The sequence below is a fragment of the Ascaphus truei genome, chromosome 1, assembly GCF_040206685.1.
Source record: "Ascaphus truei isolate aAscTru1 chromosome 1, aAscTru1.hap1, whole genome shotgun sequence".
NCBI classification, from domain to species: Eukaryota; Metazoa; Chordata; class Amphibia; order Anura; family Ascaphidae; genus Ascaphus; species Ascaphus truei.
This window is the reverse complement of record NC_134483.1, coordinates 257987259-258011983: the sequence shown is the minus strand read 5'-3', so window position 1 is coordinate 258011983 and position 24725 is coordinate 257987259. Positions and strand designations below refer to the sequence as shown.

The following is a 24725-nucleotide window of genomic DNA, read 5'->3' as shown; positions in this document are numbered from 1 at the left end:
TCAGCACAAGTATGCGCCCTGCTCATTTGTATGTATTCCGGCCAGAATACTGCCTCACTCCTGTCTCTTAATTAAATTAAGCTTTCACACCTAGGCAGGGAACACCCTGGGTAGAAAACTATCTGTTTGAATATGCCTCAGATGTGCTAATTAAGCAGACAGAACTAAACTATCAGGTGACTTTAGGCCCATATAAACCAAGTCAGAACAGCGTTAGTCTGCTTGCCGCACATGTCCAAGTGGCACATTGTAAGTGGCAGGACAGGACAACTGAAGTTTAAAAGGAAGTTGTGAAGAAGTGGACAACACCTATTGGCCCTGATTCCTGTATTTGAACAACGCTGGAAAGGAGGATATTATCTATCCCAAACTGCACTTCCCAGAACTTAACTATTGCTGTGATGCTGCCTTTACCATTTATTTTTGCTGTGGCCTCACACTTCTCAAATAATACAATTCCTTCTACCAGCTCATTATGACTCTAACTCTATTCATATATCTCCATCTCTCCTTTCTTCACCACTTCTGAGTTCACATGATCTCCTTTCTTACCTGAGCCCTCTGACACTGCATAGCTATATTGCCTGCACTAAATCACACCCTTACAAATCATCCGCACACATTCTCTTTCAATCCATGTTTCTCCTCCTTGCTTCTGGGAATATCTTTCCCAATCCTGGTCCCTGCCTTATTCCTACATGCTCTCGTCCTCACCTGCCAAATGCAACCTCTATTCCTGGTGTCAACCCCTCCAACCTCATATCCAACCCTTGCCACCCTCCCTTCTCTCTCCCTTTCTCCTGTGCTCTTTGGAATGCACGCTTCCTTTCTAACAAGTTCCTTTCTGTGCATGAATTCTTTCTCTCTCACTCTCTGCTCCTATTTGCTATAACTGAGACCTGGCTCACTCAGTCTGACTCTGGTCTGGAAGCTGCCCTCTCTTATGGTGGCCTTTCTTTCTCCCACACTTCGTGCCCTGATGCAGGGGTGGAGGTGTGGGCTCCTCTCCTCTCTCTGCTGTTACCGAACCCTTCCTTCTCTTGCTTTTCCCTCCTTTGAGGCTCACACTGTCCAGATCTTCTCTCCTCTCCCTGTCCACGTGGCAGTCCTCTATCGCCCACTTTCCTCTACTCATTCCCCTTCTGCCTTTTCTCTCTCACTTTTAATCCTGGCTCTCTTTCTTTCTCTCCTCAGACTTCCCTGTTCTTCTCCTTGAGGACTTCAATTGCCACATTGATGACCCCTCTCTCCCAGCACCCACAAGGATGGCCACTACCTTGACCTGGTTTTCACTAAAAACTTTTCTCTCTCCGATTTTCTCAATTTCCCCCTTTCCTCTCTCTTACCATCACCTCATCTCATTCTCTCTATCTCGCTTTTCCCCTTCTCCAACTCCATCTACCCTACCAGTTCTGGAGAAACCTGCGCTCTATTCACCTACCTGACTTTGAGTCCACTTTACTCCTCTCTCAGCTCTGCTACAGACCCTGACAACCTGGTCAGGAACTACAACTCTGCCTTATCCTCCTCTCTTGATCTACATGACCCGCTTTCTCTTTGCCATCCTCGCCCTTCTAACCCCAGACCCTGACTAAATTCTCACACATGCATGCTACATTCCTCCACTCGTTTCTCTGATCGCCTCTGGAGGAAGTCTCATACTCTCGCAGACTTCCTTCACTACAAATGTATGCTATCCTGTCTCAACACTGCCCTCTCTGAAGCTAAACAAGCCTACTTTTCTTCGCTAATCAACACCCACAAGTCTAACCCACGCCGACCCTTCTCTGTCTTTGGCGCTCTACTCAAACCACCCGCAGCTGCCTCTTCTTCCTCCATCTCAGCTCAAGACTTTGCTGACTATTTTAAGGAAAAAGTGGAATCCATACGTCATAACATCCCATCTGTTTCTTCCTCTCTTCCTACACCTCTTCCTAACTCTCCTCCTGCCTTCCTTGACTCTTTTTCCACTGTCTCAGAGGAGGATGTGTCATTGTTGATCTCCTCTTCTCCCTCTACCACTTGCTCTCTTGACCCCATTCCCTCCCATCTCCTAAAACCTCTTGGTCCTACTCTAACCCCTACGCTCATACACATTTTTAACTCCTCCTTCTATTCTGGTAACTTTCCCTCCTCCTTCAAACATGCAAGTGTTATACCATTACACAAAAACAGCAAGCTTGACCCTACCTGTCTTTCTAACTATCGACCTGTCTCTCTCCTGCCTTTTGCCTTTAAACTCCTTGAACGTCTTGTATTCTCTCGCTTGCTTCATTTTCTCAACACCTATTCTCTCCTAGACCCTCTACAATCTGGCTTCCGCACTGCTCACTCCACGGAAACAGCCCTCACTAAAATAACTGATGACCTCCATGCTGCCAAAGACAGAGGTCATTAAACTCTGCTCATATTGCTCGTCCTCTCTGCAGCATTTGACACCGTGGACCACCCTTTTCTCGTTTACATTCTCCATACTCTTGGTATTTGGAACACTGCATTATCCTGGATCTCCTGTAACCTCTCCCATCGTACTTTCAGTGACTCTTCTGCTAACACCACCTCCTCCTCTATTGATCTCTCTGTGGGGGTACCCCAGGGCTCTGTCCAGGGACCTTTTCTTTAATCTGTTTCCACTCTCTCTAGGTCAGTATTCCCAACCTTTTTTGTTTGGAGGAACTCTTGAAGAATTTCGAAAAATCTCGGGGATCCCCTATCTGGCTGACACATATTATGCTGCATTTATAGTGCTGGCAACGTCGCATCAAAACAAATGTATTGACGCCGTATAGTGGGAACAACAGGAAGGCACGGCGGCTTGGTCGCGATCGCTGGAAGTCACTTCAATTTCAATTTTCTAGCAACCGCAGCCTGACGTCAGCGTCGCTGGCACTATAAGCGCCTTAGGTTAATTTCACCCCTCACGAGCCCCCTCTATTTCCCTCCGTCTCACTCACTCTCCTCCCCTCCCGCCTCGCATGTATTTATCTCCCCTGCGTCTCACTCTTACTCACTCTCCTCTCACTCGCTCCTGCCTTCCGTCAATTACCCCACTATCACTCAATCCCCCCCACGAAATACATACCCAAAAAACCCACCCCTCTAAATACATGTAACCCCACCCCGCAATACATAATAAAAATACCCCGCCCACGCCAATACATTTTTAAAAGACCACCGATACATTTTTAAAAGACCCCCCAGTACATATATATATATATATATATATATATATATATATATATATATATATTTTTAATCGAGCCGCATGGGTAAAATCATCATCATATCACCCCCCACATCTCCCTCACATCACACCCCCCCTGCATGTCCCTCACATCACCCCCCTGCATGTCCCTCACATAACCCCTCCCTTGCATGTCCCTCACATCACCCTCCCCCTACATGTCCCTCACATCATCCCCTCCCTGCAGGTCCCTCACATCACCCACCACCCTGCATGTCCCATCTCCCTCACATCACCCCCCCCCCTTCATGTCCCATCTCCCTCGCATCGCCCCCCTGCATGTCCCATCTCCCTCACATCACCCCCCCTGCATGTCCCATCTCCCTCACATCACCCGCCCTGCATGTTCCATCTCCCTCACATCACCCGCCCTGCATGTCCCATCTCCCTCACATCACCCCCCCCCCTGCATGTCCCATCTCCCTCACATCACCCCCCTGCATTTCCCATGTCCCTCACATCACCCCCCCTGCATGTCCCTCACATAATCCCCCCCTGCATGTCCCTCACATCACCCCCCCCTGCATGTCCCTCACATCACCCCCCCCCGCATGTCCCTCACATCACCCCCCTGCATGTCCCATCTCCCTCACATCACCCCCCCCCTGCATGTCCCATCTCCCCATCTCCCTCTCTTCCCCACCTCAAGTGGCGGCGTGAAGGTTGCGGTGGTGGGCAGGCTGCGGCAGTAGGTGGCAGCACGCGCATGCTAGAGCGCGGCTGTGCGCGGGCTCGAGGGGAGAGTGGAAGAGCCGGGCGGCACGCGCATGCGTACACACACGCGCGCACCCTGTGGGCTCGGTGGGGGAGAGTGGATGAGCCGGTGAAACCTGGGAGAGGATGAACGGGGGATCCGGGGAGAGCCAGGAAACTGCTGGGGCGGCCAGGCGGAACCCCTGGCACTGCTTCCCGGAGCCCCAGGGTTCCCCGGAGCCCCGGTTGGGAATCACTGCTCTAGGTGACCTAATAACAACATCTCTTGGGTTTAAATATCACCTCTATGCTGACGACACACAAATTTACTTTTCAACATCCGACCTTACACCTGCTGTGCAAATCAACGTTTCTGAATGTCTTTCTGCTATATCATCCTGGGTGGCCCTCACCACCTTAAACTCAACATGGCAAAAACAGAATTCCTCATACTTCCTCCCAAATCTGGCCCTACTACCTCCTTCCACATAACTGTTGGAAGTATGATCACTCACCGAGTATACCAAGCACGCTGCTTAGGGATCACACTCGACTCCTCTCTCACATTCAAAACGTTTCTAAAACCTGTCGCTTTTTCCTCCGCAATATCACTAAGATACGCCTGTTCCTCTGTTGCTCGACTGCTAAAACTCTGACTCAGGCCCTCATTCTCTCCCGTCTTGATTACTGTAACCTCCTGCTGTCCGGCCTTCCTGCCTCTCACCTGTCTCCACTACAATCTATCCTAAACGCTGCTGCCAGAATCGCTTTGCTCTTTCCTAAATCTGTCTCCGTGTCTCCACTCCTGAAATCCCTCTCCTGGCTTACGATCAAATCCCCAAAATCGCACTAGATTCTCCTCACTTTTAAAGCTTTACACTCTTCTGCCCTGCCTTACACCTCAGCCCTAATTTATCGTTATGCACCATCCCGACTCTTGCGTTCTTCTCAAGGATGTCTTCTTTCTACCCCATTTGTATCTAAAGCTCTCTCCCGCCTTATACCTTTTTCACTGACTGCCCCGCACCTCTGGAATGCCCTTCTCCTCAATACCCGACTAGCACCCTCTCTATCCACCTTTAAGACCCACCTTAAGAAACACTTGCTTAAACATGCATATGAATACCACTGTGGATAATACTGGACACATGATACATAAAGCTTAGCCCCCTGCAGACGCACTTACTAGAATTCCCTCCTACTGTCTCTGTACGTTCTCCCTACCTACCAATTAGACTGTAAGCTCCTGGGAGCAGAGACTCCTCTTCCTTAATGTTACTTTTATGTCTGAAGCACTTATTCCCGTGATCTGTTATTTATATTATCTGTTATTTATTTGATTACCACGTGCATTACTACTGTGAAGCGCTATGTACATTAATGGCGTTATATAAAGACATACCATACAATATTAAGGAACTAAAGTGCCAGATGAAGCCGCTGGCGAAACGCGGAAGTGATCAGACGTTGAGACCGGATTCCTGTTCTATTGGCTGCATCTGCTGCGACTGAGACTGGGAGCCATCACATGAGGTTTCTAGTTTAGAAGGGGGTGTACCCAGAAGTTCTGTGTTCGTGGAGGGCAGAGGAACCGCAAGGCGCAGCGATTCCTCTGCAGTATAACGTCACAAGTTGTATCACCTGCCCCATTACCAGGACGCTTTTCTGTTTATCATGCCCTTATCCAGGGTATTCCTGTGAGCTTGCATTGTCTACCGCTGCTGCAGTTTTTCTGTATGCCAATACACTCTCATTATCTCCTGCAAGCTTTTTGGAGTTGTCTGTCTGTGTGTTTATGTTGATAGAAGTTTTCACCAACACATTTGTTTTTCTGTGCCATTCAGCACATACCTTAACACTCCTGGGGTGACTGGAATATATGGTGTGTTCTCCCACCTGCTTTATCTGCATATGGGTGACCTGACTATCAGTACCTGTACTAATATAGGTGTTTTACACTTATTTAGACAGAGCTGCACTATTATTCTGTGTTTTTTTTCCATGTTAACACTGGTGACCTGCGCTCCTTGACTCCTCTACACCTTTGCAGCCACAGGACCTGGGAACCTTGCAGTCATTGAGTCGACCATGAACTCCTATGTGTACCAAAATTTTCTAGAGTCAAATGTGAGGCCATCTGTCCGACAGCTAAAGCTTGGCCGAAATTGGGTCATGCAAAAGGACAATGATCCCAAGCACACCAGCAAATCTACAACAGAATGGCTGAAAAAGAAAAGAATCAAGGTGTTGCAATGGCCCAGTCAAAGTCCAGACCTCAACCCAATTGAAATGCTGTGGCGGGACCTTAAGAGAGCTGTGAATAAACAAATGCTCGCAAACCTCAATGAACTGAAGCAACGTTGTAAAGACAAGTGGGCCAAAATTCCTCCACAACGATGTGAGAGACTGATAGTCATACAGAAAATGATTACTTCAAGTTATTTCTGCTAAAGGTATTTCTACAAGCTATTGAGTCATAAGGTGTACTTAGTTTTTCACCCATGGCTTCTCCATTTTTGGCTTTATTTTTGTTAAATCATGACACGGTGTAATATGTCATGTGTTAAGGAACAGATGATTGTTATTATGTCCTGATATGTAAAACCATGGAATTCAAAGAAGGTGTACTTTCTTTTTCACACAACTGTGTGTGTGTGTGTGTGTGTGTGTGTGTGTGTGTGTGTGTGTGTGTGTGTGTGTGTGTGTGTGTGTGTGTGTGTGTGTGTGTGTGTGTGTGTATGTATATATATATATATAAAAACAAAAATGTAGCGCCAAAAAACAGTATTGTGATAAATAGTGAAAATAATTAAACTATAGTTCCATCAATAGATGATTCGTGTATAATGTGTGAATATTAAAAGAAAAATATATATATCTCTTTAAATAGTATAACCTATTAAATTATATTAAACACAACCAATATCAATATAATAACATTGCATAAACGTGCTGAAAAAAGAAACAGAAACAATAAATAAAAAAGTCCAACCAGTCCTTCAATAATTAGTCCATAATGATAGGTATTCAATGTAGATAAAGGGGTCTTGGGCTGCTCTCACATGGGGTAAACCAACTCCACAGCTATCTAGAAACAGAAAAAGAGAGAGAGCGCACGCCCCATAGCATAATACTGCATGAAATTTATTAAAAATGAAGGAAGGGAATGGGGGGTGGGGGGGGGTAGGAATCGCACTCACAGGATAAAAATATATAAAAGGCAGTTTGTGAATAAATCACCACCATCCAGTTCTGGATACTGGAACACGTCTCCGTGGACTCCGTGAACTCCTTCAGGACTGCCAGACACGATTACAAGGAACCAGGTGTACAGGGCTCCGTTCGCTATCTGTGTAATGTCCAGATCCCAGCTCTCGCTTTCAATGGCCGCCGATGGTATTCCCGCGCTTGGTGTGGGCTCCTGCGCGTGCGCAGCGTCGTCGTGACGTAATCGCGCTCTCAGTTCCCTGACGCGTTTTGTCACCTGACGGGCGACTTTCTCAAAGGGCTGATGCTGAATGGAATCAAGTCCTGCCCTCTTATACTGTAGCTAGTCCGTTGCCAGGCAAAAAAGATAATCCTTCAATAGTCATACTCATACTCATACACATGTACAAATACATTGTGTTGAGAGAGAAATATGAGTATGACCATTGAAGGATTATCTTTTTCTTGTCTCTGTGGAAATAAATTAATTTAATTTTTATGTTATATAACATTTGAGGTATGATGTGTAATCTATTAGGCCTCCCAGCAACATATTTAGTCTGTATATATTTGTAGTATCATTAGAGACCAATAGGGATATACAGGTATATTTTATTATCCCATATGGGAATTTATTTTATTTTATTTGCAGACACCCTTGTCTCGGTTTATACTTATGTTTTATATTTACAATAGGTCCTAAACCTTTCTATATATATGAAATTGATATGGAATTGGAATTTATGGGTAATATTACTCTATTTTATCATTGAGATCTGTTATCTTGTATCTGAAATTATTGTTCAAATCAATGTTCTATTGTTTCAATATGGTCACCATGTAGTGCAATGTATGATATAACTATTTACATCTATTGAGAGTTCATTTAAATCTCATATAACTAAATTATCATGCTGGTTTTCCTACTGGGGAATCATTAAAAAGTGCTTGAAATCATACATTGCAATACAATGAATTATGAATATATATGAAGTGATGATTTATGAATATTTGAACCTTATTTTTAATTTTACTTTATCCATTCTGTTCCAATACTATTACCCTTGAGATATTTCAATTATATATTTATTTCTTGTTCTTTTTCCCTAAGTGTAACAGTCCCAAATAGTCCTTTTATAGTGAGTTTCCATTGATTAGCATTTTTAACAAACATCAGCCACCTTAGCACAATACAGGTTTATTCAATCATCCGATCACGGGTTGCCTGGCAACGGACTAGCTATAAGAGGGCAGGACTTGATTCCATTCAGCATCAGCCCTTTGAGAAAGTCGCCCGTCAGGTGACGAAACGCGTCACGGAACTGAGAGCGCGATTACGTCACGACGACGCTGCGCACGCGCAGGAGCCCACACCAAGCGCGGGAATACCATCGGCGGCCATTGAAAGCGAGAGCTGGGATCTGGACATTACACAGATAGCGAACGGAGCCCTGTACACCTGGTTCCTGGTAATCATGTCTGGCAGTCCTGAAGGAGTTCATGGAGTCCACGGAGACGTGTTCCAGTATCCAGAACCGGATGGTGGTGATTTATTCACAAACTGCCTTTTATATATTTTTATCCTGTGAGTGCGATTCCTACCCCCCCCACCCCCCATTCCCTTCCTTCATTTTTAATACATTTCATGCAGTATTATGCTATGGGGCGTGCGCTCTCTCTCTTTTTCTGTTATATATATATATATATATATATATATATATATATATATATTTATATATATATATATATATATTATAACCCAGTGTAGCAACAAAGGAATAGAAAAAAATCCAATGTTGGAAAAATGGGGGCTAGGCAGCACAAACCAAATAAATTAAAAACTATTTATTAGAATACAGGTGACTGCATGGAGAAAGGCATAGTAGAGTCCCTCTGTCGTATTTCGCACTCTTGAGGAGAATCAGCCATTGTCTGCCATTTAGGCTGTCACTGGCTGCATTATCCCCAGTAAGATATACATATACCCCAACATAGGATCTGTGGACATGTACTACTGGCGACCAACTTTATTCTTACTTGGCTAGCTCCGCGAATTTCAGAGGATCCCGGTGATGTGCGGTTTTGTGTCGTTTTCTCCCGGGGTATTTAGCGTTATATTCGCGGCTGTGATTTAAGCATTTTATTCCCACTGGCTGCAATACTGCAATGCCGTGTAAAAACGCATGGGGGCGTTTGCGAGCTGTTGTCTCTGACGTCTAATACCTTCGCGGTTCAACCTGCAGTACACAGTCTGTGCGTGCGTGTGCGCGCAGTAATAGTAAAATTGCATATTTAATTTATTTTAAAGTACAGTACTGTACATGCTCGGACCTTGTTGGGGTGAAGTGAGGGGGTTCCTAACATCTGGGGGGAAATGAATTTTAATTCAATGGTGAGTACTGTCTTGTTGCCGTATTATTTTGGTGGGGCTGGCTGGGTACATCTTTAGGTGGCTGACCATTACTGTACTGTACTGTACATTAAAACTTTTCTTTTTTTTTTCTCAGAAAAGAAAACAGCTAATGGGGGGATTTCGATGGATAATATTGTACTGTATGCTGATGTTTTCCGGCCGTACAGTATACTGTGTAATAAACCCTGATTAAACTATGCATTTATTCTACATATTCAGTATCGTTTCATTATTTGTCTTCCACAGTATACTGTACAGTGGTATACAGTGCCTAACATCTATGGGCAAAAAGAATTTTATTCCTAGATGCCCTAGAACAGAAGTTCCCACGCCAATTGCGCTCAATGGTAGGACCCTCCTCGCCGGCGTGACCTTTTCTCGCCGCCATTACTGCTGGGACCCTTTTGGGGTCAAGTGAGGGGGTTCCTAACATCTAGGGGCCAAATAAATTTTATTTCTAGGTGCCCTAAAACAAAAGTTCCCACACCAATTGCCGTAGTTCCTACGCCAATTGCGCGACCAGCCAGTAAAAAAACAGTGCAGCAAGCCGCTACAGTACATTTGTTACACTGGCAAAGGAGCAAATGGAAACAATGTGAGGCAATTCAACATGGTCTTTTATTGGTGGAGTCAGTACAAAAACATTTATTTACAATATTGAAACATTTAAAGTGCACAGCAATTCAAAACATCAACACACAATAATACATTCTGCAGCCTTTATTACATTCTTCTGCCACAAAACATTTTTGGTGCATGGGGCACAGGGAGTTAAAGTGACTTGCTTTTTATGTACTATATTTGGGGGTTGTCTTTGGGGTTTATTCATCCAATTATTATGATTAACTGCCTTTTGAAATGACACTGCTGTTAACTATTTCAGCCACACACCTCCAGAGTTTTTAATCCCTCCCTAGCCAAGCATATTGGCATTGTGTTCTTAATTCGCCCATAGCCGAGCTACAAACACAGTACAATACGCCTGCGTCTAATCACACCATCCCCCTCCCCCAACCCTTAGAGGCCTGTTGTTTGAACGGTACTGTAATGCTTTGAAAAGTCCCCTCTCGAATTTGAAATGTAAATCTGATGTGCACAGCACTGTGAGAATTGAGAGTACACTGAGACAGTATTTCATCAGGGTGTGAAAATATTTGTCAGTCACTATGGTTTACAGTCACATGTTTTTAATACAATACAGTACATTCTTTAATATCTTTAAAATAAAAATATATAAATCCTGGTATAAATCCTGGTAAAATATTTTATAAATAAATAAATAAAATAATTCATTGGTGCACTGTAGGGGTGGCTGTAAATGATTATGATTCGCAGGAAAGTGAATAAATATTTATTTTATTTTAAAAATAATCAGGAATAATACATACAGTAATGCAGTCTTTATTAAGTTATTTTGGCAGCTTGAAATTGGATAACCATTTGGAAAACCTTTGTGAAGCATGGGGAAACATGAGTAATGCACATTTATAAGAATATTAGTTAATACTACAGTATATACAGTACAGTACTGTAATGTAGTGTATAATATACTGTACTGTATATACTGTATAGTAAAATTAATTTTTCTTTAGTCTTTATCTTTTCCTCATTCTGTCTGCAGTACAGTAGTTCATTGAGAGAGGAGAGGTTTTGTGTACATCATTGCTGCTGTTTATATACTGTACATTTGACTGTACAAGCAGATTTGACTGGACACAACGCCCCCATCCCCCTAGGCCACCGTTTTTCCTGGAACGACAAGAAAACCAAAAATGTGTGCAGTTACTGTACTGTATTATGGCAGAACTACTGTAGGTGACTGGTGCAGCTTTGTCTGGAAAGAAAAAAATGGGGCAGTTACTGTAGTAGGCAGTTACTGTAGTACTGTCAAACTAGTGTACTGTATACTGTACTGGAACTACAGTACTGTATACTCTGACTACTGTTAAATTCTATGTACTGTAACCTGATGGCTGGTGCTGCTCTCTCTGTAAAGAAAAAACTAACTACTGTACAGTATACAGTACTAGTACTCTTACTATCTGGAAAGAAAAAATCTTTGCCATACTTACCTGTAACATACTGTACTTACAATACTGCAGCACAGTACTACTTTCCTGATGCTTGCCCATTACGCGCGATGACAATGGGCAACACAGTGGCAATATGGTCTATATATTTATTGCAGCGTTCCACGGTGAGTACATCGTTCCAAAAACTCAGTATGCCTTTCAACAACTCGTCCTTTTTGGAGGGTTTCACCACTTTCCGGATATGGTCCTTCAGCTGATGCCAGACCATTTCGATCGGATTGAAGTCTGGCGACCTGTCATTGGAAAGAAAGGACAATTGGTTTAAGAGCTAAAAACAGTGGGGAACAAAAATGGGACACGGTCTACTGCACTTACTCCGCTGGCGTCTTCACCCAGTTGATGCCGCGCTCAAGGATATGCGCCGTTGACGCATTGTGCTTGGGATCGTTGTCCTGGTAGAAGCGGTGACCATTGGTGAAGTCGTGTGTGATGTATTGCACTATCTCGGGCACAATGTTGTCTTGGAAGTAAGCTTTATTCATGATTCCTATAGCAAGAAAAGAAAAGTGCTCAAAAAACTGCACAATAGTACAGTACAGTGCATACGGTAAGGCAACACTAGTCAAGTACAGTGCATTAGGCGACATTTTATTTGATACATTTTACCTTCAAAGATGACAATGCATCCTGGTCCACGCCTAGAGATGGCACCCCACACATGCAGCTTCACATGGTGTTTTGGCCGCGGCTTCAAAGATAAGCGGCCTTTTTTGTGGAACGCAAATCGTGCAAATCTCTCCAGCGACACAGTAGACTCATCAGTGAAGATGCAATCCTGGAAAGTCTCCCCGCTGTCGATCCATGCCTGGGCCTGGAGCACTCTTTTGATTTTGTTTGCATCCCGTATCATGGGGTACGCTCTGTAATGACAAGAAATAAAAAAAATTTGCAGCACAGTGCAGTACAGTTTGCGAAACAACACTTTTACCTCCTGTACTGTCCAGTACTAACCTCACACGTCCATATTTCCATCCAATGCTGCGTCTCATCTTCTTTATGCTGCTCTCGGATACAGTCAGATTGTGCTTTTCCTGAAGAGTGTATTTGACCCTTAATGCACTCCTCTCATCATTCTCCTCACTTATTTTGTCCACCAGAACAGTTGTCTCCCTAAAATGTAAAGAAATTATATTGTGTTATTAATATGCAGCAATATAAAATGTATATAAATGAAATGTTGTAATATACAGTACATTAAATATAAATAGACAAAATATATACTGTATACTGTTGTACTATAAATATAAATATACCAAAAAAATATACTGTTGTAATATAAATATAAATATACAGTACATCCTATTCAGTATACTGTATACCGTTGTAAGATTAATTGAAATATACAAAAAATGTATACTGCTGTACTATAAATATAAATAGACAAAATATATATACTGTTGTACTATAAATATAAATATACCAAATAAATATACTGTTGTAATATAAATATACAGTACATCCTATTCAGTATATACCGTTGTAAGATTAATTGAAATATACAAAAAATGTATTCTGCTATACTATAAATATAAATAGACAAACTACTGTACAGTAGGTTGTAATATAAATCAACAGAAATAACAACAGTATTACAGTAGATACAGAACTGTACTGTAGATGTACAGTACAGTTTTCTATATTTTTTTTTGTTAAGTTTTATAAATATACTTACGCGTTTGTTACCCTTGGTGCCTTTTTCCGGTCTCTGTTTTTTCGTGTGCTCACGGTGGTTAATGGCACAACGAGGTCAGAAGTAGCTAACCAGCGTTGGATAGCAGCAATTCGGTGTCCGCTGCTGTAGATCTCCTTAATTCGCATGCTGAGATCCTTTGAAATCTTTTTAACAGGCATTGCTGCGAGTGGAAAGAAATACAAACACAAGAATGTATATTCGATGTTTAGTCGATGTGTATTCTATGTGCAGTCAATCCACAAAACGGATGGTGTATTTATACGGTAATGACTCACATTAGAGTACGCCCACTTTCAACACCTGTACCTGGCCGCCATGCATAAAAGGTCACACACTTTGCATAGGCCACCACTCCATGATCTTTATCTGAACTTGCCCTTGTCCAGATACTGTACTGCATTGTGTCACCTGCTTCCATGGAGCATCCCCGGTTCTATGGACGCAAGAACCCTCTCACCTCTGCCGTGCCTGTCATGCTGAAAAAGCGAAATGCAGGAGCCGTTTCCACGCCAAGGGCAAAGCGACAGGCTAAGGCCAATAAAGAAAACCTTCTGCTGACCCCAAAGGTTAAGGGTTTTCTTAGACGTAAGCCTCATTATGTGAAGAAGATATACGGTAATACGCTCTCTACGCAAAACGAATGGCAGCCAACCCATCGGACCCGCAGACCACTTCCACCCATATGCTTCGACGACTCTGCTGTAGCTGTCCCGGAAATCCCGGAAATCTTCATCCCGTCTTCTCCACCCCCATCTTCTCCGGTTCCATCTGACGACGCTGCCGCCTCTGAAATCCACGGGTCACTTACTCCTTTGCGCTTAGATGACTCTGCTTCTCGCCCAGAAATCCAAAGGTCACCTTCTCCATCCCTCTTCGATGACGCTGCCGCTTCTCCTCTACCGGGTATCCACAGGTCACCTCCTCCACTCTCCATCGATGCCGCTTCTCTCCATGGAACCCCCATCTCATCCTCCGTTGCACCCATCCCCCCAGATGTCCAGACGCCATGCACAAGAAGCAGCTCGTTGGACCGAATGCTGAATGAGATAAGTGTGGATCTCCCCGGGAATTCTATTGTGCTGGCAAAGATAGATCTGCTTCTGGAGACCATGCTAAATGTGGAGCAACGGATGCTACAAATGGAGCAACGGATGGATCAACGGATGGAGAAGATAGAGGCTGACATTGCGGGCATACATTATTTGCTCGGTGCTAATGCCCCTGTTTCCCCGACGCCGGAGAAGAAGGGTGACATGGATGTGATGAATGGGACCTTCGATCCCCTTCCATCACCAAGCGCCCCCCCTCCACCACAAGATGTAGTGTACATGTATGCCATTGAGGAGGACATGACAACCCCATCAAGACCACGCCAGGAGACAACACGGCGACCACGACCAGAGCAAAGCTTCCTCCCTGACATCCTACCATCGCCCGTCGCCACAAGCACACCAGCTCCCAAAAGACCTACACCCGCTCGCATCGAAACAGTGCCCGACATCACCCTGCGCGATCTGCCAGCAGCGCTTAGGGAGAAGTATAGGGTGATGAGTGCTGGTGTACCCCACAAGTATTCCTTGATCATTTTTAAGCACCATGTTCCCTACACGTTGTACTGCGAGTGGGTGTTCAAAGTGAACTACGATGGGAATCGCCTAAAAGAGGCCCTTCCTGCCAATTTAAGGAAAAACATTGTGGAAGAATTGCGGCGCTTTTATACAGTTACAGATCCTGTAATGAAAGGCGTTAGAGACTGCATTAATGGCGTTTTGCGCCATGCAAGGAATCGGCCATGGATGGACAATGTGGAGGACTTTCAGTGAGACCATACTGTTGTGCTGAACTGTATTGTACTCTCCATGTTTTGCCCTACAGTACCTGCTGTACTTAAACAAAGGAGATGTTGTTGTGTGTTTTTTTTCACAGGACATGCACAACTCCAGTCCCTGAGGGCCGCAAACAGGCACGGTTTTCAATGTTGCCCTGAAAACCTGCCCTGTTTGCTGCCATCTAGGACTGAACTGGTGCAGGTCTGACTGACAGTGTTGCGCACCATCCCACTGTACTGTATACAGTACTGGGTTTCTTTAATAAAGGAGATGTTACTTAAAATGTCACTTTAACTCCCTTTGCCCCATGCACCAAAAATGTTTTGTTTTGTTGATGTTTTGAATTGCTGTGCACTTTAAATGTTTCAATATTGTAAATAAATATTTTTGTACTGACTCCACCAATAAAAGACCATGTTGAATTGCCTCACATTGTTTCCATTTGCTCCTTTGCCAGTGTAACAAATGTACTGTAGCGGCTTGCTGCACTGTTTTTTACTGGCTAGTCGCGCAATTGGCGTAGGAACTACGGCAATTGGCGTGGGAACTAGGTCAATTGGCGTGGGAACTTTTGTTTTAGGGCACCTAGAAATAACATTTATTTGGCCCCTAGATGTTAGGAACCCCCTCACTTGACCCCAACAGGGTCCCAGCAGTAATGGCGGTGAGAAAGGGTCACGCCGGCGATGAGGGTCCTACCATTGAGCGCAATGGCGGAGAAAGCTTTGAACCGGCTAAGTCAGAATGAGCAGAAACCTGGAACCCACAACTCCGGTTCGGTTCGAGATAGAGGGCTCAGATTCGGGCACCATGTAGACCTAGTTGTGGCAAGATTGCATGGCAAATTGCGACCCTCTCGTGGCAACAGAACAGAGTCAGGGTGATGTTAAAGTTCAGGTTTCTGCCATTGACTTGTATGGCAGAAAAGAAGCCACTTTGGTAATGTGCTTTTAAACTGTCTTTTGGTACCTCCGGTTCCGGGGGTCTTGGAAGGCTGATATTTTGGCACTATGGCAAGGGTCCTCCCGCATGGGGACCAGGTAAATTTCAACCCGCTCAGACACACAGAACGGGTTATTTTACATTATACAGTATGTACTTACAGTAAATACAGGATTTATATATTTTTATTTTAAAGATATTAAAGAATGTACTGTATTGTATTAAAAACATGTGACTGTAAACCATAGTGACTGACAAATATTTTCACACCCTGATGAAATACTGTCTCAGTGTACTCTCAATTCTCACAGTGCTGTGCACATCAGATTTACATTTCAAATTCGAGAGGGGACTTTTCAAAGCATTACAGTACCGTTCAAACAACAGGCCTCTAAGGGTTGGGGGAGGGGGATGGTGTGATTAGACGCAGGCGTATTGTACTGTGTTTGTAGCTCGGCTATGGGCGGATTAAGAACACAATGCCAATATGCTTGGCTAGGGAGGGATTAAAAACTCTGGAGGTGTGTGGCTGAAATAGTTAACAGCAGTGTCATTTCAAAAGGCAGTTAATCATAATATTTGGATGAATAAACCCCCAAAGACAACCCCCAAATATAGTACATAAAAAGCAAGTCACTTTAACTCCCTGTGCCCCAAGCACCAAAAATGTTTTGTGGCAGAAGAATGTAATAAAGGCTGCAGAATGTATTATTGTGTGTTGATGTTTTGAATTGCTGTGCACTTTAAATGTTTCAATATTGTAAATAAATGTTTTTGTACTGACTCCACCAATAAAAGACCATGTTGAATTGCCTCACATTGTTTCCATTTGCGCCTTTGCCAGTGTAACAAATGTACTGTAGAGGCTTGCTGCACTGTTTTTTACTGGCTGGTCGCGCAATTGGCGTAGGAACTACGGCAATTGGCGTGGGAACTAGGTCAATTGGCGTGGGAACTTTTGTTTTAGGGCACCTAGAAATAAAATGTATTTGGCCCCTAGATGTTAGGAACCCCCTCACTTGACCCCAACAGGGTCCCAGCAGTAATGGCGACGAGAAAGGGTCACGCCGACGAGGAGGGCCCTACCATTGAGCGCAATGGCGGAGAAAGCTTTGAACCGGCTAAGTCAGAATGAGCAGAAACCTGGAACCCACAATTCCGGTTCGGTTCGAGCTAGAGGGCTCAGATTTGGGCGCCATGTAGTCCTAGTTGCGGCAGGATTGCATGGCAAATTGCGACCCTCTCGTGGCAACAGAACAGAGTCAGGGTGATGTTAAAGTTCAGGTTTCTGCCATTGACTTGCATGGCAGAAAAAAAGCCACTTTAGTAATGTGCTTTTAAACTGTCTTTTTGTATCTCCGGTTCCGGGGTTCATGGAAGGCTGATATTTTGCCACTATGGCAAGGGTCCTCCCGCATGGGGACCAGGTAAATTTCAACCCGCTCAGACCCACAGAACGGGTTATTTTACATTATATTCGCGCAATTGGCGTGGGAACTACGTAGGGCCGCGGTCAAGTTCACGGGCAATTGGCGTGGGAACTTCTGTTCTAGGGCACCTAGGAATAAAATTCTTTTTGCCCATAGATGTTAGGCACTGTATACCACTGTACAGTATACAGTGAAAGACAAATAATGAAACGATACTGAATATGTAGAATAAACGCATAGTTTTATTTAATCAGGGTTTATTACACAGTATACTGTACGGCCGAAAAACATCAGCATACAGTACAATATTATCCATCGAAATCCCCCCATTAGCCGTTTTCTTTTCTGAGAAAAAACAAAAAGAAAAGTTTTAATGTACAGTACAGTAATGGTCAGCCCCCTAAAGAAGTACCCAGCCAGCCCCACCAAAATAATACGGCAACAAGACAGTACTCACCATTGAATTTCCCATTCAGCTTGCGCCGGCGCCAGTCCAGCTTTCTTCATCATCCACGTCGATAGTTGGCAGCGGGACTAGTCCATCTGTAGTCAGCAGGCGAGGCTGGAAATCGCTTAGGTACATGCAAGCTTCATCAAAACTGCACGCCAAATCCAGCTCAGCCTCAGGCTCAGGGTTATCACTGACAGTGGGACCGTCATTGAAAGCCGGTGCTGGTGCTGGTGCATTGCTTGGCAGCGACTGTCGCTTCTTAGTTGGTTTTAACATGACCCTTGGCCTTTTGCCGCCTCCATGATCATAGATACGGGAAAAACACGGTGATACACACCAATACCCTCCAACAAATTGGGGCTCAATACGGTGAAAACAGGGGTCACTACATTACCTTTTCCTTACTGCACGCTTCCACGTATGAGGAGTTGGTGAAAATTTGTAAAAGTCATATTTTTCGATAAAATACTGATAAATTTGAGCAACTGTTGCCATCTTATCCTCTGTTGCATTAATCGCGGCCCATATCAAATACGCGTAACTTCTGTCAGGTTTTTGGAAAGCAGGCTGCACTTGAACACTCATGGTGGGTGGGTCTCTGGAGAATAGTGTAACACAAACTGAAACTGGTCTTTGTCTTTCTTTAATATGAAAAGCCTAAATTGATACATTTTGGCAACTCTTCCTTCAGTCTCAAGGCCAAGGCCAAGTTACAATGGCACACTGTGGTACAGTATCTTTTTTAAACGAAACACCTGCAAGCCGACACATTACTGATTCGGCGCATTACAAGTCATGAATTTATGCCATCTGGCGGACACGCAAAGCATTGCAGCCTAGTAAATCCTGAACCATTATCAATTAACACATCAACCGCGCGTCAGCCGGGCATGCGCCTGGCTGGGAAGGCAAAAGGAGCCCGGCATGCTCCAGGTGAACAGCGTGGCATTCCAGGAACATGCCAGGTACATGCCAGTGATTAGTGAACAAAAGTGAATATAAAGTGCGCAACAACAAACAATATATACGTGATAAAGTGATATACTAGAGTAAATATTGTGACCTTTGTAAAATTGGAGAGAGCGTCTGCAGCTGCGACACAGGGGATAGCTCAAATAACCCCTAGAGGAGACAGAATAAAGAGAAGACACAGCGCACAACGCTCATAGTGCATTAAAATATATATAATGTGATACAAATAAAGGTGAGTATTAGGCGTACATTTAAATAAGAAAAACAGGCATTGGAGGGTTATTGTTACCCATACACCACTCGGGACGACAGTGAAGAAGTCTTCAGTGTGCAGACACACCACTCCTGGCGTCACGATCACTTGCACCCAGACTGGGTCTTGACTGGTAACCAGCTCCTGTTGTAGATAGCAGTTCAGCAGGGCTCACAATATACGCAGTGTCCTCAGATAGGGCAATCTTTGCAGCAACACAAACCACGCTGTCCTTCACTCCGTCCGGTACTTCCGTGTTGGTGATGTCACTCGGGAGCGTCAGTGCGTCGTAGCCCTTCCAGACTGCGTTATGGCCCGCAGGAGGATGTTATAGAGTCCAAGAGTCCAAAAAGTTCTCAGAGCAGCTAGAGTTCTAATATCCAACGCGTTTCGAGACAGCTAGGTCTCTTCATCAGGGAATAATTAACAATATTAATCGAGTGGTTTAAATAACTCACGCCCCCACCCGATTGGCCATACAATCAGGAATTGTGGCCAATCCCGTGGAAGCGGGGAGGAGTCAAACGACTCATGGGGCTCAGAGCCCTCCTACATGTTGCTATGGGCAACTTATGTAAACAAAAACAAATTAAACTTTATTAAACACACAAAAGTAAGTACAAAACACAAATCGCGCAGATGTCTCTAAAATAAAGAAAAAGGGGGTTAAAAACAGTACTAATACCCAGATAAAAAATGCATCTCCATTCTGGAATGTTTACTAAAAAACCTTAATATACAAATTGTATTTAGGAGTTAACGTGAAAAAGAAGCATGGATCTAAAATACATATAAATGATTGGCATTAATACTACTAGTTTAAAAAAGATAAGTCACAGGTTCAGATTTAGGAGGAAATACCAAGGAGCCCCCTCTTACCCCTTACACCTAAGATGTATGTATAATTTAAATAGGTTAATAAAGGGACCAGATATAAATATCTTCATTGAGACCCCCCGGATGCAAAGATCTTAATTTATGTATCCAGAAGGTCTCTTGGACAGAGAGTTCTTTTACCCTATCTCCACCCCTTCTATTCCTAGGGATATGTTTAATGCCCTTAAAGAGCAAGGAAGAGGGGTCTTTATTATGGTGTAGAGCATAGTGTTTGGAAAGACTGTGATTAAAAAGACCATTTCGAATGTTTCTTATATGTTCTTGGATGCGTACCTTCAACGGGCGTTTAGTTCGACCCACATAGTGTAGGCCACACGGGCACTCAATTAGATACACTATGTGGTCAGAAGTACACATAATAAAATCTGAAATCTCAAAAACCTCTCCTGTGCTTTTACATGTGAAAGTTTTATTGTCAACAGGCAGATACTTGCACACTGAGCACTTTCCGCATTTAAAATTCCCAATAGGTTTGCTGTTTAGCCACATCTTTTCACCAACCGTTATAACCTTAGTATTAATATCACTAGGGGACAGTGTATTTTTAAGGTTTTTTGCTTTTCGGTATATGAATTTGGGAAACTTTGAGATGTGATCTCCTAAAATTGGGTCCCCTGATAAAATAGCCCAGTGTTGTTTAATAATTCTTTCTATTTGCATGGTCATTGAATTGAAGTTAGTAATAAAGGCGACATTACATTTACCCTCATTCGTCTCCAAAGTGTCTTTTTTCTTAGTCTTAGGGACCAACATTTGGCTCCTATCCAGTTTTCTCACCCTATCCAAGTCATCACTGAGTGTTTTTAGTGTGAGCCCTGCTGAACTGCTATCTACAACAGGAGCTGGTTACCAGTCAAGACCCAGTCTGGGTGCAAGTGATCGTGACGCCAGGAGTGGTGTGTCTGCACACTGAAGACTTCTTCACTGTCGTCCCGAGTGGTGTATGGGTAACAATAACCCTCCAATGCCTGTTTTTCTTATTTAAATGTACGCCTAATACTCACCTTTATTTGTATCACATTATATATATTTTAATGCACTATGAGCGTTGTGCGCTGTGTCTTCTCTTTATACATGCCAGTGATTAGTAAGAATAAAAGCTGCCGCAGCATGTAAGGACTTACTTTATTTCATCAGTACTCTCACACGTATGGGTCTCTCCTAACCAACTCATCACAGCTTTATCTACTGTATATGCTGTTTTTGCCCAAATACTGGGAAGCACTGGTCAATAACTTTGTTCTATTTTCTCGAGCAACAAAGGAAGCTGAGATTCAAGGTAATCGTGTTCATTTAAATAAATATTTGGCTACGATTTTCAATGAGATGCATATATGCAATGAAAAAGAAAATATTTTGTAGGAAAAACTGTAGACAGACATATTAATTGACATACAGCATAAAGAATTATACTACCTAAATCTCTCTAATTACTAATTAAATGGAACATCTAAGAGGTTTGTATTAAGGTAATTTTAGATCACAAATATCTTGTTTCCCTCTATGTTAGAGTATCGATTTGTGCCTCGTACATCAGCTGGTGATTTGTGAATAGGAAAAAATGTGTGCCTCTATGCATCACTCCTTTCCCTTAAATCTTCTTCAATAACATCCACCTGGTTTAAGGGATTGGAACTCTGTGGCTTTTATACTGTACAGTAGATAACATCTAACCCATTTACTGACACTAACCTGCAACTCCAAGATGTGCCTTAAAGTTAAAGCATGCAGCAGTAAAATACAGTCTCTATAATTTATTTAACATTCTTTTGTACATTACATTTAAAATATGTTTAAAAGACTTGGCAATTGAGCATAATATAAGTATCAGATAATTTACAATGCCTATAGCTATCATCAGGGGCGAAGGTGAAAGGAAAGAAGCATTGGATCCAAAAAATAAGTGATTAACTATTTGAGCTATTCCGTAAAATAGTCAGATGTGTTCTGAATCAAATTAAATACAAAAAAAAATGTTTCTCCTAAAAACCATAGATAAGAACAGAAATAGAATTACTGTATATATATTTTTTAAGTATATATAACTAACATAGGAATATTGTATTCAATAATACATCTGATAATGTCTAAAACCAGCACATACCATTTAATATGATTTCTTTCCTCTGAGGTCTGCACATGTACTGTATCCATCATAAATGTATGACTGCCTCTGCCTATAAATTATGAAAGGCTTACACATCAAGACCTGTCAAGTCTCACATAGTGATGTCAATGTTAACTAATTTTAATCACTTATAATTTCAAAGTCCGTAAATAAACATTTCGAGAAATGTCCTAATCATGTTTCTTATATTTGATGCTGATTTGTCAAATGCAAACGCTATTGTTTGCCACCAAATGCACGGAAAATTAATATTATGCAATGAAACAGGAAAACGGCACAGAAATGTATTTTAATACATTTAATTATTTTCTCAAAGTAACACCTTTTTCCTGAATTTATTTTTTAAAATCTTAACTCAACTTCATTTGCAGAGAAATATATTGGACTGATTATTACTGTCCTTAAATGACAGTACTTGGCACTTGCAATTAATGAAATATTATATTGTATTGTATGTCTTTAAATAGCGCCATTAATGTACATAGCGCTTCACAGTAGTAATACACGGGGTCATCAAAAAAATAACAGATAATATAAATAATAGGTCATGGGAATAAGTGCTTCAGACAAAAAAGTAACATTAAGGAAGAGGAGTCCCTGCTCCGAGGAGCTTACAATCTAATTGGTAGGTAGGGAGAACGTACAGAGAAAGTAGGAGGGCATTCTGGTAAGTGCATCAGCAGGGGGCCAAGCTTTAGATATCATGTGTCTAGTATTATCCACAGTGCTATTCATATGCTTCTTTAAGCAAGTGTGTCTTAGGTGGGTCTTGAAGGTGGATAGAGAGGGTGCACGTCGGATATTGAGGGGAAGGGCATTCCAGAGGTGCGGGGCAGTCAGTGAAAAAGGTTTAAGGTGGGAGAGGGCTTTAGATACAAAGGGGGTAGAAAGAAGACATCCTTGAGAAGAACACAATAGTCGGGATGGTGCATAGTGAGAAATTAGGTCTGAGATGTAAGGAGGGGCAGAAGAGTGTAAAGCTTTAAAAGTGAGGAGAAGAATGGAGTGTGAGATGCGGGATTTGATCAGAAAGCCAGGAGAGGGATTTCAGGAGGGAAGACGCGAAGACAGATTTAGGAAAGAGCAGAGCGATTCTGGCAGCAGCGTTAAGGATAGATTGTAAGGGAGACAGGTGAGAGGCAGGAAGGCTGGACAGCAGGAGGTTACAGTAATCAAGATGGGAGAGAATGAGGGCCTGAGTCAGAGTTTTAGCAGTCGAGCAACAGAGGAACAGGCGTATCTTTGTGATATTGTGGAGGAAAAAGCGACAGGTTTTTGAAACGTTTTGAATGTGAGAGGAGAATGTGTGAGAGGAGTCAAGTGTGACCCCTAAGCAGCGTGCTTGGGCTACTGCATGAATGATCATACTTCCAACAGTAATGGAAGGAGGTAGTAGGGCCAGGTTTGGGAGGAAGTATAAGGAGCTCTGTTTTTGCCATGTTGAGTTTAGGGCGGCGGAGGGCCATCCAGGATGATATAGCAGAGAGACATTCAGAAACTTTGGTTTGTACAGCAGGTGTAAGGTCAGACGTTGAAAAGTAAAATTGTGTGTCGTCGGCATAGAGGTGATATTTAAACCCATGGGATGTTATTAGGTCACCTAGAGAGAGTGTGTACAGAGCAAAGAGAAGAGGTCCCAGGACATAGCCCTGGGGTACCCCCACAGAGAGATCAATAGAGGAGGAGGTGGTGTTAGCAGAAGAGACACTGAAAGTACGATGGGAGAGGTAAGAGGAGATCCAGGATAGAGCTTTATTCCGAATACCAAGAGTATGGAGAATGTAAACGGGAAAAGGGTGGTCCACAGTGTCAAATGGTGCAGAGAGGACGAGCAATATGAGCAGAGTCTAATGACCTCTATCTTTGGCAGCATGGAGGTCATCAGTTATTTTAGTGAGGGCTGTTTCCGTGGAGTGAGCAGTGCGGAAGCCAGATTGTAGAGGGTCTAGGAGAGAATAGGTGTTGAGAAAATGAAGCAAGCGAGAGAATACAAGACGTTCAAGGAGTTTAGAGACAGAAGGCAGAAGGGTGACGGGTCGATAGTTAGAAAGACAGGTAGGGTAAAGCTTGCTGTTTTTGAGAAATGGTATGATTTTTGCATGTTTGAAGGAGGATGGAAAGGTACCAGAGCAGAGGGAGGAGTTAAAAAATGTGTGTGAGTGTAGGGATTATAGTAGGACCAAGAGGTTTTAGTTGATGGAAGGGAATGGGGTCAAGAGAGCAAGTAGTAGAGGGAGAAGAGGAGATCAACAATGACACATCCTACTCTGAGACAGTGGAAAAAGGAAGGCAGGAGCACAGTTAGGAAGAAGTGTAGGATGAGAGGAAGAAACAGAGGGGATGCTCTGGCATATGGATTCCACCTTTTCCTTAAAATAGTCAGCAAAGTCCTGAGCTGAGATGGAGGAAGAAGAGACAGCTGTGGGTGGTTTGAGTAGAGTCAAAGACAGAGAAGAGTCGGTGTGGGATAGACTTGTGCG

At 43.2% G+C, this 24725-nt stretch overlaps 1 protein-coding gene across 5 annotated transcripts in view; it reads left to right on the top strand.

Moving 5' to 3' along the window:
* The window catches only part of LOC142496631 (phospholipid-transporting ATPase ABCA1-like), a 1672602-nt gene that overhangs the window by 940997 nt on the left and 706880 nt on the right, over positions 1 to 24725 (top strand). The gene's annotated exons all lie outside the window — the stretch shown is intronic.